Below are 15,630 nucleotides of genomic sequence, written 5' to 3' on the forward strand. Positions count from 1 at the left end.
GGAGTACATCAATACATCAACATTTAATTGAAGTTTTCTCCCAGAAACAACAATGAAAAGCATTGGAGACAGTATCTTTTTACACTGACAGCAGTATTTGTAATAGAATTTTCCTTGCACAAGGATATCCAGAATCTTTGAATAGAGAAAGGTGGGCCAGTAATTGAGGGTAAAATCATACTGTTCAGTCAGACCACGTTTAAAAGAACTATCACACTTATTATTGAAGACATAGAAATTTTAGAGAAACAGGCTTAAGGATACTACATGTAACTACTTTCTACTAAAAGTATCTACAGAGATGCCAAATTCAGGAACAGTGGAAATTTTTCAAGTCAATTTTGTTCTTCTTTTCTCTCTCTCTCTTTTTTTTAATACAAAACAGACATCATTCAAAGGCTATTAATTAAATGCCAATTCATTCACTATTGTCCCAAATGCATTGGCTTACTATCTCCCTGAATCTGGCATATATGTTGTTCCTTGCTCAAAGAGGTTGGTTCTAAAGGTTAAAATGTTTGCTGGATTGAAACCAGTTTTATGAACAGCTCAAAAGAAGCTGATCTTCTTTGAAAGTTGCATGTGGCTTATTCATTTTTTTTTTTAAACTACCGGCAAATGGTATGGTGAGCAGCCAACATTTGTCCCTAGTATGATGGGGGATGAATGGATGAATGTGCACTTCATGTTGTACCTTTAGACTTTCCTGTCCTGTGCATATGTTGGAAACATCCTTTGGTTAAGTCACAAAATTAGTAGGCTATTTTCAGGGGAAAATAGAAGAGTATTACAGAAAAAAATAATGGAATGCTAAGTGAGGAGACATACAATGATGGAAAGGTTCTTTTCTGTTCTGGCTGAGGAGTCGTAGGTAGACTGTTAACGCTGGCAAATAACAACACCTCCTCATATGAGATGTCCAAGTATAAACTGAAAACAATGTTCAACTTAAAACCTTCAGCAATGAACACACATGACTGAACAAACGCATGTGGTTTCCAATTCTACCTTTTACTCCCACAGGGATGCTTCATTTTGAACCAGTGCATAGAACTACTGATGAAAGAGGACTGGCAGCTCTGTCATGAAGGTTGTGCTCGCTCTACCTAAAGTTACAATGAACCAGAAAACTCAGTCGCCAAATGCTGAGGCTGCCTTACATACAGATATCCATGCTTATCCACTGTCAGCCAAAATGGGTTTTTGAGTAATTCACAGCCCCCAGGATTAATCCATACTCTTTTACCCAATTTTCTATGGAACTTACCTTACCAAGACTGGTTCTGAATTCTGAACCAGGCAAGTCTGTGAATGTGCCAGGCTAGGCAAGAATTAACCCTTAGAACCTGCATCGTTACTACTTGCACAGGCCACCAAGTCGAAAACTCAGTCAAAGCCAGGATGCTATTTCTACCTTCACAATAAGGAACTGATTATCTCACTAGGGAAGAGTACAATGACAGCTCTTTGACAATTTGTTCTTGGTATTTAAAAGGGCTCGCTTATCAAGCTGAGTGATTTTAATGAATATAAATTACAGCAGTTCAAAACAGAGCTCATTCTTACTTTTTCATTTCCTTGTATCGCCAATTCCATTTTGGTTCTCATGTAGGATTTCCTTTGTCTATTAAAAGACACTGACAAGTCATCTATCTATTCCTTGCTTATGCTACAAATTGAAAATAAAATTCCCTAGAGATGAAAGTTATAGTCTTTATATGATATGTTTGAACATCCTAAGTTTTCTTTTTTTTCCTCCCTAACATCTTTTAAAAGCTTTTCAAATCGAGTAAAAGTATACACGTCTTATGGGTGATTTGACAACACAAATTAGATGTCCTAGAGTTGGTGGATTTTTGTTTTGTGATTATTAAAATTTCCCCAACAAGATACAGCCTCCAATTCAGACATATTTCACCCCTTCATCTCTATCCAGCAAGGAGAGGTACTTTTTTCAAACAAGTAAATGCCACTCCAAGGAGAGAAAATAAAAATAGGTAGCAGGGCGTCCAGGTCCTGGGACTTGAGTAACTATAAAAATTGATTTTTTTCCTTTACAGTTAAATTGCTTGTCTACTTGATAATACTTGGAAGAGAGAGTCATTAGCATCACAGCAGCAAAGCTATTCTCTGTCTTAACTTCAGCCACGCTGCTTTGGCATTAAAGACTGTGATGGTGAGAAATCATGAAAGGATGTGCAGAGTTCTAAACAAAAAAGTTCAAGGAAGTTCACAGCTTCACAGAGACATGGAGAGAATTTTTCCCTCCAAGGTACAAAGGAGTGTCTAGAAGGAGACCATGCTACCTGGACATGGCTGTTCTTCACACCCTCTCTTGCAGAATGCTGTAAGCCATGAGGTATAGAAGCTGCTTCGCCTTTCTTACTAACACTCTTATATAAGATTCCTGCCCCTGCTTGGTCCTCTCAGGTACATGTCCCCACCTGGGCACTGGGAATCGTCTCCAACAGAACACACATCAGCTGGAACTGGATCTACAGACTTATGCCTTCTTGACTATTTCAGTTCCAGTGTGCATATTAAACCTAACCCTGGGTGAACACTTTCAACGTTTAAAATTAGGAAATGATCTGTTTTCTCCTTCCTGTTCTTACGAGTCATCCCTGCATAGATATTATCTTTAAAATATTTTACCAAATTCTTTGCACAAAATTACAAGTATCGTATATTTAATTAAAGGCTTTAAGATTTGGAATTTGTACATCTACAAAAAAAGTAAATTTTATTTTTTACTTCTATCTTAACAGTCACACAGAAATCAATGTAAAGAATAAGGGACATAAGACTACAAGCCTATCCTCTGAAACATTTTCTTTTAATTTGGGATCAAATAGGCATGCGAATAAGCACATTACTGGCAAACTATTGGATACATCCCTCGACTGCCAGACTATAAATACATTAATTAAATTTATGTGTGGTTATTTATTTATTCTCTGTCTACTTAAAAATATTTGAGGCAATTATATAAAAATGTAATGCCAAGACTTCAACATAATATGGTATTTTATATTGAAATGTAAAAAAAAGAAACACATATTCATAGCCATATGCATATTTTATGAGATAAAATGAAAAAATGAGATATTATTTCCATATTTAATGTGTTATCCACGTGGCAATTTTCTGTATCTTTGATGCTTGACATCACTGTAAGTTTCTATAGTTTGAGAATACATGCATTGCTAGTTAACTCTTAAGTGTTCTTAGCTCGAAAGAAGACCATTTATGGTCAGTACAGAAGAAAATGTAATGACCTGAACTGGCTGAGCTACAGCCCTGCTGAGCTGGATGAAACGCTATATAGCCTTTTAAGATCCATTCCATGAATCAGCGTCATGACTACCTTCAGTAGTTTCACAGCCCTAACGTAGGACTGATGAGTACGTATCTCAATGGGCTCATATTTAAATGCCCCCCTGAACCCTCTTTTTCTGTAAAGAGGTACTGAGCAGGACCTCCGAGACTTGCACGTGCATAATTGCTGACCTCCATGCCCACATCAGCTGCACACGGTAGGGATCTCAGGAGTCCTACGGGCTCAGAGCACTATGGCCCATCCACAGGCCTCCACTTTCCCAGCAACAAGGAGGTGGGAACCCACAACTGTCTCTTCTCCTTTAGGTCCCCCGCTCCAGTAATTCACCTGCATCACCTCTTCAGCATCACTAGTTCCTTTTTCTTTTTTATAAGACTACTCTCATCACTATATAAATATCCTATCATTATTCTCATAGTAACAGAAAATAAACTCTCTATACCTGACTTTTCCCTCCAGGCATTGCTCCATTCTTCTCATTCTTTTTATGGAAACACTCCTTAGAAAAGCTGTCTAGACTAATTGTTTACACTTTTTCTCTTCTTAGTCTCCATCTAACTCTTAAGTGCTTTTCCTAGGAATAAAAGTCTTCGGGATTTGATTTCTTGAATATGTGTAAGCACATCTGACTGTCCTTTGTGATTGGATTACTGCATTCCGTTGATCCTTATTTTGTAGTTGGCTTTATTCCTTTGGTAACTATGTAAGTTTAAAAAGCTAAAGATCTAATCTGTTCTTAGAAACAATAATTAGTACACATATGTAAACTAAAAAAAGTGTAGTATGTATGTATTTATATGCAATATAATGTGTATGTGCAGTCAAACTGTAATAATTCTACCTAATAAAACTGAAAAAGAAAAAAAAAGTCTTTGGGAAAGAGATATACCTTAAGGCAATCAACAACATTTAACTTCATAGAGTGTTTATTAAATGCATAGAACCAGTTTGTGCAAATACTTCAGAAAAGGTTTCTTTTATGCTAAAGTAACTCATCCATCAGATGTCTCTATTGAGACTGCTTCTGTGAGAGTCACCAGCAACCCTCACCCCCCTTACTAAAAACAACGGTGAATTTTCAATCCTCATTTTACTCGACCTGTCAGCTTTGGGCAATTGATGTCTCCCTCCTCCTTGAAACACTTTCGAGACTGGATTTCTAGGACACCATGCTTTCCTGATTTGCTCCCAGGTCTCTGGTCTCTTTATCTTGTTCTCCTTGCTGTGTCTCCTCATCTCTCCATCCTTAAGGGCTGGAATCCCCTAGTCCTCACTCTGTGAACCCCTTCTCTCTTCTAGCTACACTCAGGCATTTCATTCATTTTCAGGTTTTAAGTAACGTCTACGGCATATGGACAAGGACAGTGATCAAACATATTTTTAAAAATACTGTAAAATTGCATTTTGGGCACTTTCCCACCCCATCTTGCCCTTATCTTCCATGATTACTGTTCTAAATTTGCATGTTCCAGATGCCCAGAGTTTCATATTCTCCGTTATCCCACCAAGGCAAATCAGCAGGCTTATCTTCCTTAACCATACCCACATTTTGATATTTTTCAATTCCCCCTTTCCTTTACAATAAATATCCAGAAATACTGGGTGAGATTTTTGGATAGAGCACTCTTCCTCTCTTTGAAACACTTGGGAAAATTAAGGAGCAAGGAGGTTCAATCTACCAGCCAGCAAGGACCCATTTCCCAGCTCCTTCATTCCACAGCCAGCTCTTATTTCTCTGATTAGTGAGCCTTAAGATAGATACTCTTAGATGACAGATGGCCTCTCTGATCTACTGATGCATATTAAAATGAGCTGGAATGTTTGAGTTTGAATTGCTGGATAAGTAGATTACCTGTGATTCTGATCTATAAACTCCTATAAATCTCTCTCTTAATACAACTGCAAGAGATACTGCTTTCAGCAAAAATGTTCCGGGAGCTCTGCTCCTTTACCACAAACGCCCTCTGTGATTATTTCCCATGGCTGCTTTAACAAATCAGTACCTTACAGTAACATGTGTTTATTTTAACTCTGGAGGTAAAAAATCTGAAATTACTTTCACTGGGCCAGGATCAAGGTGCTGGCAGGGCCATGCTCCCTCCAGAAGCTAAAGGAGAGTCTATTTCTTGCCTCTTTCAGCTTCTGGTGGCTCTCAGCATTCTTCAGCTTGTGGTCATGTCACTCTGACCTCTGCCCCCGTGGCCACACTGCCTTTTCCTCTGTGTGTTTATAGAAGCTCCTTCTACCTTCCTTTTATAAGGATGCAAGTGATGGCTTTTCTGAGTCCATGTGGATAATTAAGGATAATCTTTCCATTTCAGGGCCCTTAACTTAGTAATACCTGCAAAGTCTTTTTTTTTTTTTTTGCCATATAAGGTAACAATCAAAGATTCCAGTTATTACAATGGGCTTATCTTTTGGGGAGCCATTATTCAGACCCACATTTCCCACTATCTTTTACACAAATGCCAAGGACTACCTGTAAATGTTATTATTTAAGTAAAATCAAAAATTAACTTATTAAGTCATCAACCATTTCTGTCATTATTTTGAATTTTGAATTTCTAAGTCTTTATGATTTATCTTACTTATGCTTTATTTTGCCTATATATAATTCAGGTTATAATTCATTAATGAATAAAGAAAAATGTGCACAACTATGAAACTTTCAAATATGGATTTGTTGTTCTACTTTGTATGTATGGCTTCTTTTTCATAAACATCAGAGTGTATTCTAAAAGTTTAATGAAAATGGATGAATACTATTACTCTATTTCAACTCTATAGTCCTGTATGAAAAAAATAATTTGCACAGTATTTTCAATTCTGTTATTACAATGTTTGCCACAAGAATGAGGTGCCAGATTTTTTATTGTCTGATATATACTGGGAATTACAATTGCATGCCCCACCACCCTGACCTTTATCCATGCTCTGCATTTTGATTGGCTAACCTTTCTACTTCCTCTTCCTATTTATAGCTTTACTAAACTAGGGGGAGCAGGTGAAATGTCCAAACAGTAAATATACAGAATAGCAGAAGGTCAAGCTGATAGAGAAGACAGCCAAATTTCACACAAGATATGTAGCATTCCAATGCCAGGACCTCATTCTCAAGCAAAAATTTGAATTAGAATGTAAAAACAGCATAACTGAATCCAATCGCTATAAATGAATAAAAGAAACATGGCAAATTTAACCCATTCTATATAACATTCCAATTTCCTAGCGCTCCATGAAAATATCCTTGAAAGATTACTTGAGGTCACAAAGTCAGTTTTCATTATCGCTAAAGCGATGCATACATTTATTTGTATCTTAAGCCTCATGTAAGGAAAGCTATTCCAGATCTGTCATCTTCCTTGGGTGATACAAAATCACAGACTGATTATGACTTTCTCCAGCTGTTTTCTGACAGAGCTTGTGCTGATGAACTCTTGGCAAAACTGCAGTTCATGACTAGCAGAGACTAACAATTTTACTCCAAAGACCAATATCACCATCAAACTTTTTTTTTTCACACTTACTTTTGAACCTAGTATTTCATGTGTAAGCACATATCCACCTGTACTAATCCAGATCTGTTACTTTTCTTTACATTAGCATTCTTAGTATATTTGTTATTGGAACGAGAATGACAAAGATTACCACCTAAATTTAGAATAAACTATCTTTTGGAAATTGTACATTAATAAATATTTAATTTAAAAATAAATCTAAATTTCTCCAGGATTTTGAAATCCAATAATTAAGTTTATCATCTTACATGTATACTTCAACAACAACAACAGAAAACTTACATCTAACACATTTGTGTAAATGTTTCAAATGCAACTTGAAAAGGTGGCATTACACACACCAACAAGCAAACAGTAAAGATTCCTTAGGATTTCTTCTACAGCCTGACTTGGTATGCCTGAAAACTTTGTTTATGGAAAGGTAGTCAAGAATAAACTAAGTATATACTTAAATTTTCTAAAGCCTTTCAGAAACACACATCTCTGAAGAGAGTTCCTATTGTCTTTAAAATATATATATACATAGTAAAAACATTAAAGCATAAACATCTTTTGTCTGGTCAGGGAAACTAACAAGGTTTAAATTTTACCATCCTATTATAATAGAGTTAGAATATACTAAAAACAGTCTCCCATTTTTTCAGGTAGAAAAACTGAGTCTCAGAAACTAGTTACACTAGACAGATTTTTTTCCCCATCAATTCAAAAGACAACTAAGGTAAAATTAGCAAAATAAAATAAATTAAAAGATTTTAAAAATTTTAATTTTTAGGGTATAATTGTGCTTCCTGTTATTTATTTTCCACTTTAAATAATTTTATATTTGCATTATATCATGCTAAATTTTACCAACATTTTGGGTCAAAACATAATATACTCTCTACTATATACTGTACTGTATCTAGTATAGTATGATAAATATGAACATATCACATGTCTCTAGAGATACAGAAATAGTCTGAGTTAGCTGGAGGGTGATGAGAGACTGAACAAGGATTCCCGTTGCTTTTTTAAAGTATTTAAATAGTTTTTAAACTGTTTATTTCAAAATCTATCAGGAAGAATCTACTAGAGAAGTAGAGGATGAACACCAAAGGAAACGGATGATCAGACTAGAGATGTCTTGAGAGGATGGACAGGTCCATAGCTGAGGCGTATATGGAGGATCTGACCATGACCCTGAGGACAGGGTGGATGTGTATGCAAGATCAGTTCTACTGAAATCACGGGTAATGACTAGAAGTAAGAGGAACCTAAATGAAGGACATAGCTGACAAAGTGCAAGGAAGCAGAAGAGTCAGTGAAGAGACCATCCTAATGAGATTAAAAACAAAAGAACAAAGCAGTCATGACTAAATGGAGAGCATGACAGTGGATCCAGCCATTTGGATGATGGAGTGGTCACAAGATTCCAGGTAAGGACTGAGAAGCTAGTGTCTGCTGTGTGGTAAGGGGTCTTTCAGGCAATCCAGCATCCTACCTGAGAAGCAGTAATCCTTGCCTAAAATGTAGTCTTTGAAAATTACTAATTTGAAAGTTTTCCTTTGCATATTGATACTCAGTTCACAATGACTTACGGATTGTAAGGTGTTAAGAATTAGTGAACACAGGAAAATAAAGAGAGTAGTATTTACCGAGCTGAAAAAACTTAGGACAGATTAGTGCACCAACTCTCTAGTATGCCCTTCTCCAAGAGGAAGCAAATAATAACATGGTAACTGTAGAGAAGACATCATTAGTTACAAAGATTTTACTTTTTCAGAACTAGAAGTAATTTGACTTCCTAAGCCACAAATACAGGGTTTTTCTGGTAAAAATGCCTTCACATATTATTTTTTTTTCTTTTTTTCCATTTAATTTATCATTTAAAATTATAATATTCCAATAATTTATTTAATACCAGTATGCCCTGAGTTACGGAATTCTATCAGGACAATTGAAAAAAATCAATGAAGCAAATCTTTAAAAAGGACATTTGAAATTCTCAAGCCTTTATTTCACAAATCATAGTATGAAACATCCTTTGCAGGATAAAGTTTTCTAAATACACTTAAAATATGATACAATAATGAATCCTTGATTTCCATGCAGTATGTTAGAGACAATGTAATTCTAACATAAAGTAGGAAAATATACTCAAATTACATCGGCATTATTCCATTTTCTCATATTTAGAAATAAGAGCAGTATAAAGTATATAAATTTGTGTAAGATCTAGCAATGCGAGTTTTTAAGCCCTAGACTCGGCTCACTACTCATAGCTACATTAACATGCTCCAACACGGTCATTACAATGAGTTGACTTCACTAGTCAGCTGACTGGTATCAAGCTGTATCATTATTATTTGTGCTCATTTTACTTCCAAACAGCACCCTAACAACCAGATGAACAAAATAATGCTGACTATGCTCAGACTACATTATTCATGGTAGAAATTTTGGACTTTAGTAGTGATAAACATAGTTTATGCTATAAAAGAATGTGAAACAGATTAAAGGTGTAGAAATTTTAACGAAGGAAATATTTCTTTAAATTGGGTGAATAAATGCTTCAGAAGTTATATATATATATATATTTTTTTTTTGCAGATTTTGAATTCTATACTTCCCCAGGATATAATAAGGACACATCAAGACAGCTAATCCAAGAATGAGTCCTCAGCCGATCAGTAAATTGAAGAAAATATTTTATGATCAATTTTTCCAACCAGTTACAAATAATTGCTAGTTTTGGGGGTTTTTTTAAAATCAATATTCTATACTTTACTTTAGGTAAGGGATAATCTATACTCCAAATCCTAACTGGCACTTACAAAGAATTTAAAGTAACCAAAATATTCCTCAAAACTGAATTAATTTAAATGATTATTATTAATCAGAATTATTGTTAATCAGAAGGTGAAATGAGGATCAAAGGGCTAACTCAACTTTTCTAAATTTGCATAAATACAAATTAGTAGAGACTAATTAGCTTTAAAGCCAGATATGGCTGACTCCAATCCTCTGTTCTTAAGTATCTACGTAATCAATATTAAATGTAGTTTTATTGAATTTTTCTTTACAAATACATACGGAACAATCATTTCACACCAAAGCATAATTCACAGAGTTTTAGGAGAGTGAAGAGCAGAGGAAGAGACAAATGGATAAGATCAAGCTTTCTGATTGTCTAGAATCATCTACTAATCTTTTGTTTTGTCTGTTTTAAATATAAAGAAATGGATCTCTATGAATACAGTTGTCTTGCGGTATTTTGTTTTTCTCTTCAAATAGGTGGTACTCATTAAAAGGTAAACTTTTCTTACAAATTTAAGGAATAAGGCTGATTTATGCTGTCAGCCTGGACAATCGCATGACACCACTCATAAAAATGGAGAAAACTATCAAGGATACAGCCGAAAAGCAAAGCCAACCTTTCTCAAGGCAGGATGGCCATAAAATGCCTGGAAGACAGACTCCTTCCCAGTCCCAGAGCAACTGCTCTGCCTACTTTGGTTTCCATTCCATTGGCGGACCCCATCTTTCCTTCCACTGGTCCTATTTAGAATTTCCTGTTTTTAACCAGTGACCAACTTCCAAGCCAGCTTTGTTTTTGATCTCTCAATTTATCACATTCTTACTAGACACCTTCCTAGTCCAGCCTACTGAGACACAGGTTCTGCCTTATCCTAGCCAATAATTCTGTTCACTTCCATGACTTACATGGGTGCAGTCCACCACAGGGGAAGCCAATCCAAAATATCTTTTTGGCATGTGGGTTATTTTGAACTGAAAACGACCAAGGCCCATAAGACTCAGGAAGAACCTTTGAGCTCTCCCCTAAATCATTTAGACAGGGAACCTGTTCCAGGAAGCGAGCATCACCATAGATACCTATAGCATGAACTAGGTGAGTAGACAGGAAGGAACTTAGCAAAATCTGTTAAAATTCTTCTTGGTGTCCCATTGTGTGTACATGGCCTAGTAAACATTTATGAAGCATTTTTGCTTTTTTTTTTTTCACTGACGTATAGTCAGTTTACAATGTTGTGTCAATTTCTGGTTTGCTGATAAAATACCTTGTTTTTCATGTTCACTGAATGAAACATTTAGTACAAACTAACACAGAAATAACCACATTAGTTATTTCAGATAATTTAATATTTACAGGCAGGTAGATCAAAATCCATATTCTCTTCAAATGTAACTGAATGAACACATTACTGTTATTTCAGAAAATGGCTGATCTTTAGACATACGGAGTATCAATATTTATGGACCTCAGGGCCCTTTCAAGATTCAAAGAAGAAAATCCATTGTCCCAGCATTCTTGAGCACAGTAAAAAGGACAATAATATTTTGCTAATTCTATTCACAGAGCATCTAAGTTTGGTATAAATCAGCTAGCTGACCAAGAAAGGCTAGTTTAAACTACCTGTTCTTTGAATTCTCAGTCAACAGATACTTAAGAACACACCCTTGCCAACAGAATCTCGTAAGTTTATTACAAGGCAATTGCCCTTATGCCAGCTAAGAGGACATGACTAACAGACTTAAATAAGTCTTTATTATTAATTTCATTTCAAGAGTGGTCACAAGGGACCACAGAGATATATCAAATTAATAAACTCCATGAAAAGTAAGGAATACTGGATAGAATTTAAGCCAATAGAGACGAAGGCTATCTGGATAAAGGAGACAAGAAGGCAAAGGTTCTGAGACAGAGAAAAAGATGACAACGGAGGGGAGGCAGCTGAAGGACACATGCCCTTACCTAGTGGAGAAGAACAGGAAGAGGGGCGAATAGTCACTTAATTTAAGGGACTGGCGTAGGCTGCTGTAGACCAGGATGGGCTGCAAGGACTTGGAATACTGGGCTAAAGAATATAGGTCCAATGTGCTTCCTAAAGGACTGCCAGCAAAAAGAAGTGATAAGATGAAAACAATGCCTTGGATTAATCCGCATAGAAAGAAGAAAAATGTGTAGTCAAGGAGACCAACCATGAAGCTATTTTTGACAGAGGGGAATTGGAATTCATTTTGAAATGTCAAAGTTGAATTAGTCAGAAATACTGACAAACTTTTCTTCAATTAGGAGAGAGAGAAATATGGACTTGTTTGTTCAAAGGATGATTTAATTATAAATGTATACATAGACGCAGAAAAAATATATATATATAAAACACATACATATACAAACAAAATAGTTTATAGTGATAACTTGTATGTGTGTGTGTGTGTGTGTGTATATATATGTATAAGTTTACAGTGTTAGACAAATAACCCAATGAAAATAGCTCATAGTCAGTAAATAATATGATGGGAGAGTTCTGTAAAAAAAAAAAAAAATAGTCCAGGGCTGAGGTTATAGATTAACTCAGCTATTCACTGCTTCCTTTTCTACATGTTTCCAACTGATTTTCCCTCTGAATATCTCATTTTCAAATAATGGTAAAAGAAGATCAAAAATCTGTTTATAATGAACCAGTCACCAGGTGCAAAGCATCCTTTAACCTACAGACCACATGTAATGAACTCAGGTTGGATGCAATTAGAACAGGGACCAACTTTATCTTTCTCGGTAAGAGCAAAGTATATTTCCCTCAGAAAAAAGATATTCCACCATTTGGCAACACCATGATTAAAGGCTGGTATTTTAGGTTTTCCTGACTCATATATTTTAAGGGTTTGGGGGTAGTGAACTATATTTTACATACTAAGCTCTGGATATTGCACTCTAATAAGATTCTGTTATTCCAAATGTTACATCTTTCTGTGAGAACTAATGTCAGTGAGTCTTACCGATGAATTTAAAAATGGAAACTGTGATTCTGAAAAGGTATTAAGAAAATATGTTGAGAAACTTGTCTTGTTTTACAATGTCTCCTTTGATTTGTCACCAGGGGCTTTTTCATCAGTTCTGTAAGAGCCAGGTAGCTTTTGGTTATGCCCTCACTGATGGAGAAGGAAAATCATCAAATTATAAAAGAAAGGATGTAAAATTTTCTCATCCTATTAAAATCAGATGTTATTCACCAACCTAATTGATTATGGAATAAGCATATAATTAAGCCTCTTCTAAGAGTTTTAGAAAGGTAGACATTTACCATACATTTAGTTATATATTTACTTCTGTGATTCAAAACTCCACATTCTTTTATGAGCGCTCTGAAAATCTACAACTGTATTGCTCAGTATGATTTTCTGTGATATCTGTGCTGTCCAGGAGGGTAGCTGCTCACCACATTTGGCTATCGAGCAGGTGAAATATGAGGAGTACAAGTAAGGAAATAAATTTGTGATTTTAATTCATTTTAATAGTCACACGAGGCTAATGGCTACTTTCCTTGAAAGTACATGGAAAATACAAGAAATGGCCGTAACCATTACAGACAACTGGTTTTACCTGGATTCTGAACTGGGCTCAATAAAGACTCCAGGTACCTCCGAGGGAATGAGGGAGAGTTTAGTACCTTAAATTGAATCTGATCTTTTTTCTGCTCTTACAACAGTTTATTTTAAAATTAGCTTCTCTTCTCCCTCAACCCACTCATACTGTCATGAGTCTTCCAATCAATAATTATCCTGTAGGCACCCTTCAAAAGGGACAGATAACCTGAAGTACACCATCTGATCCCCACTGTTCAAAGCAAGAGTTTTTCAAGGCTATGCTCTCTCTAGCCTCAAAACCACTTCCTTTGGTAAGTTTGTCATCACTTACTTCCTGGAACTACTAATAGTTTCCTAATGATTTTCCCATTTCCATTTCTGCTGCTCTTTCTCCACCTCCCCTAATCCTTCTTCAAAATCTCTCCTCTATTGATATTTCCAAAATGCAACTCCAATGTTCCTGACTGCTATAAAATCCACTAGGGCTGCCTTTTGTTTTCCGGGGGAAAATGAGACAAAATGCAAACTCCTCAGCACAGTCACAGAGGTAATTTTATGGTCTGGTTCTCTCATTTCCTGTCATGCCACAACTTTTATTCTGTGCTCCCTAAGCAGGTAATGTTCACAAGTCACCCTGATCTTGCTACACACTGCATATATAGCCTTCCCTTCCCACAGAGCCTGGAGTGAGTCCTGCAGCCTCCTCTTCCTAATCCTGGCCACTTGGCCCCGGTACCCTCACTCTGGAAAGTACACACACACACACACACCCCAACACCACCACTTCAGTTACGCACAGTTACTGTGGTCCAAGAACTAGCATCTCCAGAAAATGCTGCTTTGGCCCTCTAGGATGAACAGGGTACTCACCTCTCCACTTCTGAATCATTATATCCTGATTTCTATCACAACTCCCACCACAATGAACTGAAACTGTTGCTAAATGTTTGTATTTTCCCCATCCATCCAGTTGGCAACTAAAAGACAGGGATCTGATCTTTCCTCCCTCTCTCCCCAGAGTCTGAGACCACATACCTAGTTATGCAAAATGGGTTAAATATATAGATAAATAAGAGATTAAGAACAGATTGAGACTCAAGATATAGGGATAAAATAAAAGTCACAATGATTCAAAGATAAATAAAATTCTGTATGTGTATTCAAAGCTTCCTGTTTGGGAACCCTAAGAAAATATAATTCTGCTGATATGTGTATATACATGTACATCATATAAATGTGTGTATAAATACACACATTTATATTTGACTGTTCCTAAAAAGCATACAATCATAATTTGAAGATAAAAAATACTAGAAAGACCTCTAAGGAAAAGAATTGTTAAGCTAAATGGGCTATACCATTATTTGTGAAATACGCAATCCGGCTCCTGATGACTTCCACTTCGTTATAAGACAATGAACATCCTTGTACTTCTAATTCATGAAGCCATTTTCTCTGTTCTTTCTCCTCTTCTTTATCCAGTGGAATATAGAGAAATCATTTGAGTTATTTTACTGATTATTTTATATCATTTTTAGTTTGTTGCAAAGCTACTACCAGCTAACACTTTCTACTTAGCAATATGGTTTATGCACCAAAGCTTTTATGTGCAACTATATTAATAAACGAGCGACACTGGAATTTCCAAGACAGAAGATGATTTCTTTTATAATACAGCATATCTCTGAATGAGCCTTCCAGGCATTTTGTAAGTATAGTCATTATCTATTCTATGAAACAACACTTAACGTACTTTACTTAAGGAAGACCTGTCATTGCCTGAAGAGGCTATGTCAAACGGAAGATCACTGGACAGATGTATTGCCAAGCAGCTCAGAGGTGGAGTCAGGGAGATACCCAGGAAATGGTACCAGAAAGGAACAGAAGCCAAGACATAGCCTGGGTTGCACAACACACTAGAAATCTGAGTAGATAGGATACTAGGATGTGAACTATTCAGAAAATTAAGAATTCAGAATTTGGAGAGCATTTTTGTCCCTCTAGAAGTTTCCGCAAGACAGATACCTCCGGTAGCAAGTTACATTCTCTCCTTACAAATAGTTTCCATTTAAAACTTCCTATGTTAAATTACCTTAATTTCTGGATGAACACAGAGCCTGCAGCAAGCTGATATTTCCCTATTCAATTTGGAATAGATTTAATTCCCAAGTAATTACATTAATGTAAAGGCAGGCACAAGATAACCCAGGCTGGCATGTAAAATAAAAGTTACTTATATGCACACCTGAAATAAAACACACAGATTCAAACCACCGGAATATGAAAAACACTGTAGATGAACTGAGAAGTTGCCACATGTCATTCTACTATTTAAGTCCCACTGGGAGAAAGAGGCCCTCCTCTTACCTTTTGTGAGATGAATACCAGAGTTAATGATTCACG

General features: G+C 36.1%; 1 protein-coding gene across 3 annotated transcripts in view; it reads right to left on the reverse strand.

Moving 5' to 3' along the window:
• TENM3 (teneurin transmembrane protein 3) overlaps positions 1-15,630 on the reverse strand; it is a 2,090,952-nt gene that overhangs the window by 1,500,966 nt on the left and 574,356 nt on the right. The window lies entirely within an intron of this gene.

This window comes from Camelus dromedarius, chromosome 22, assembly GCF_036321535.1.
Source record: "Camelus dromedarius isolate mCamDro1 chromosome 22, mCamDro1.pat, whole genome shotgun sequence".
NCBI lineage: Eukaryota > Metazoa > Chordata > Mammalia > Artiodactyla > Camelidae > Camelus > Camelus dromedarius.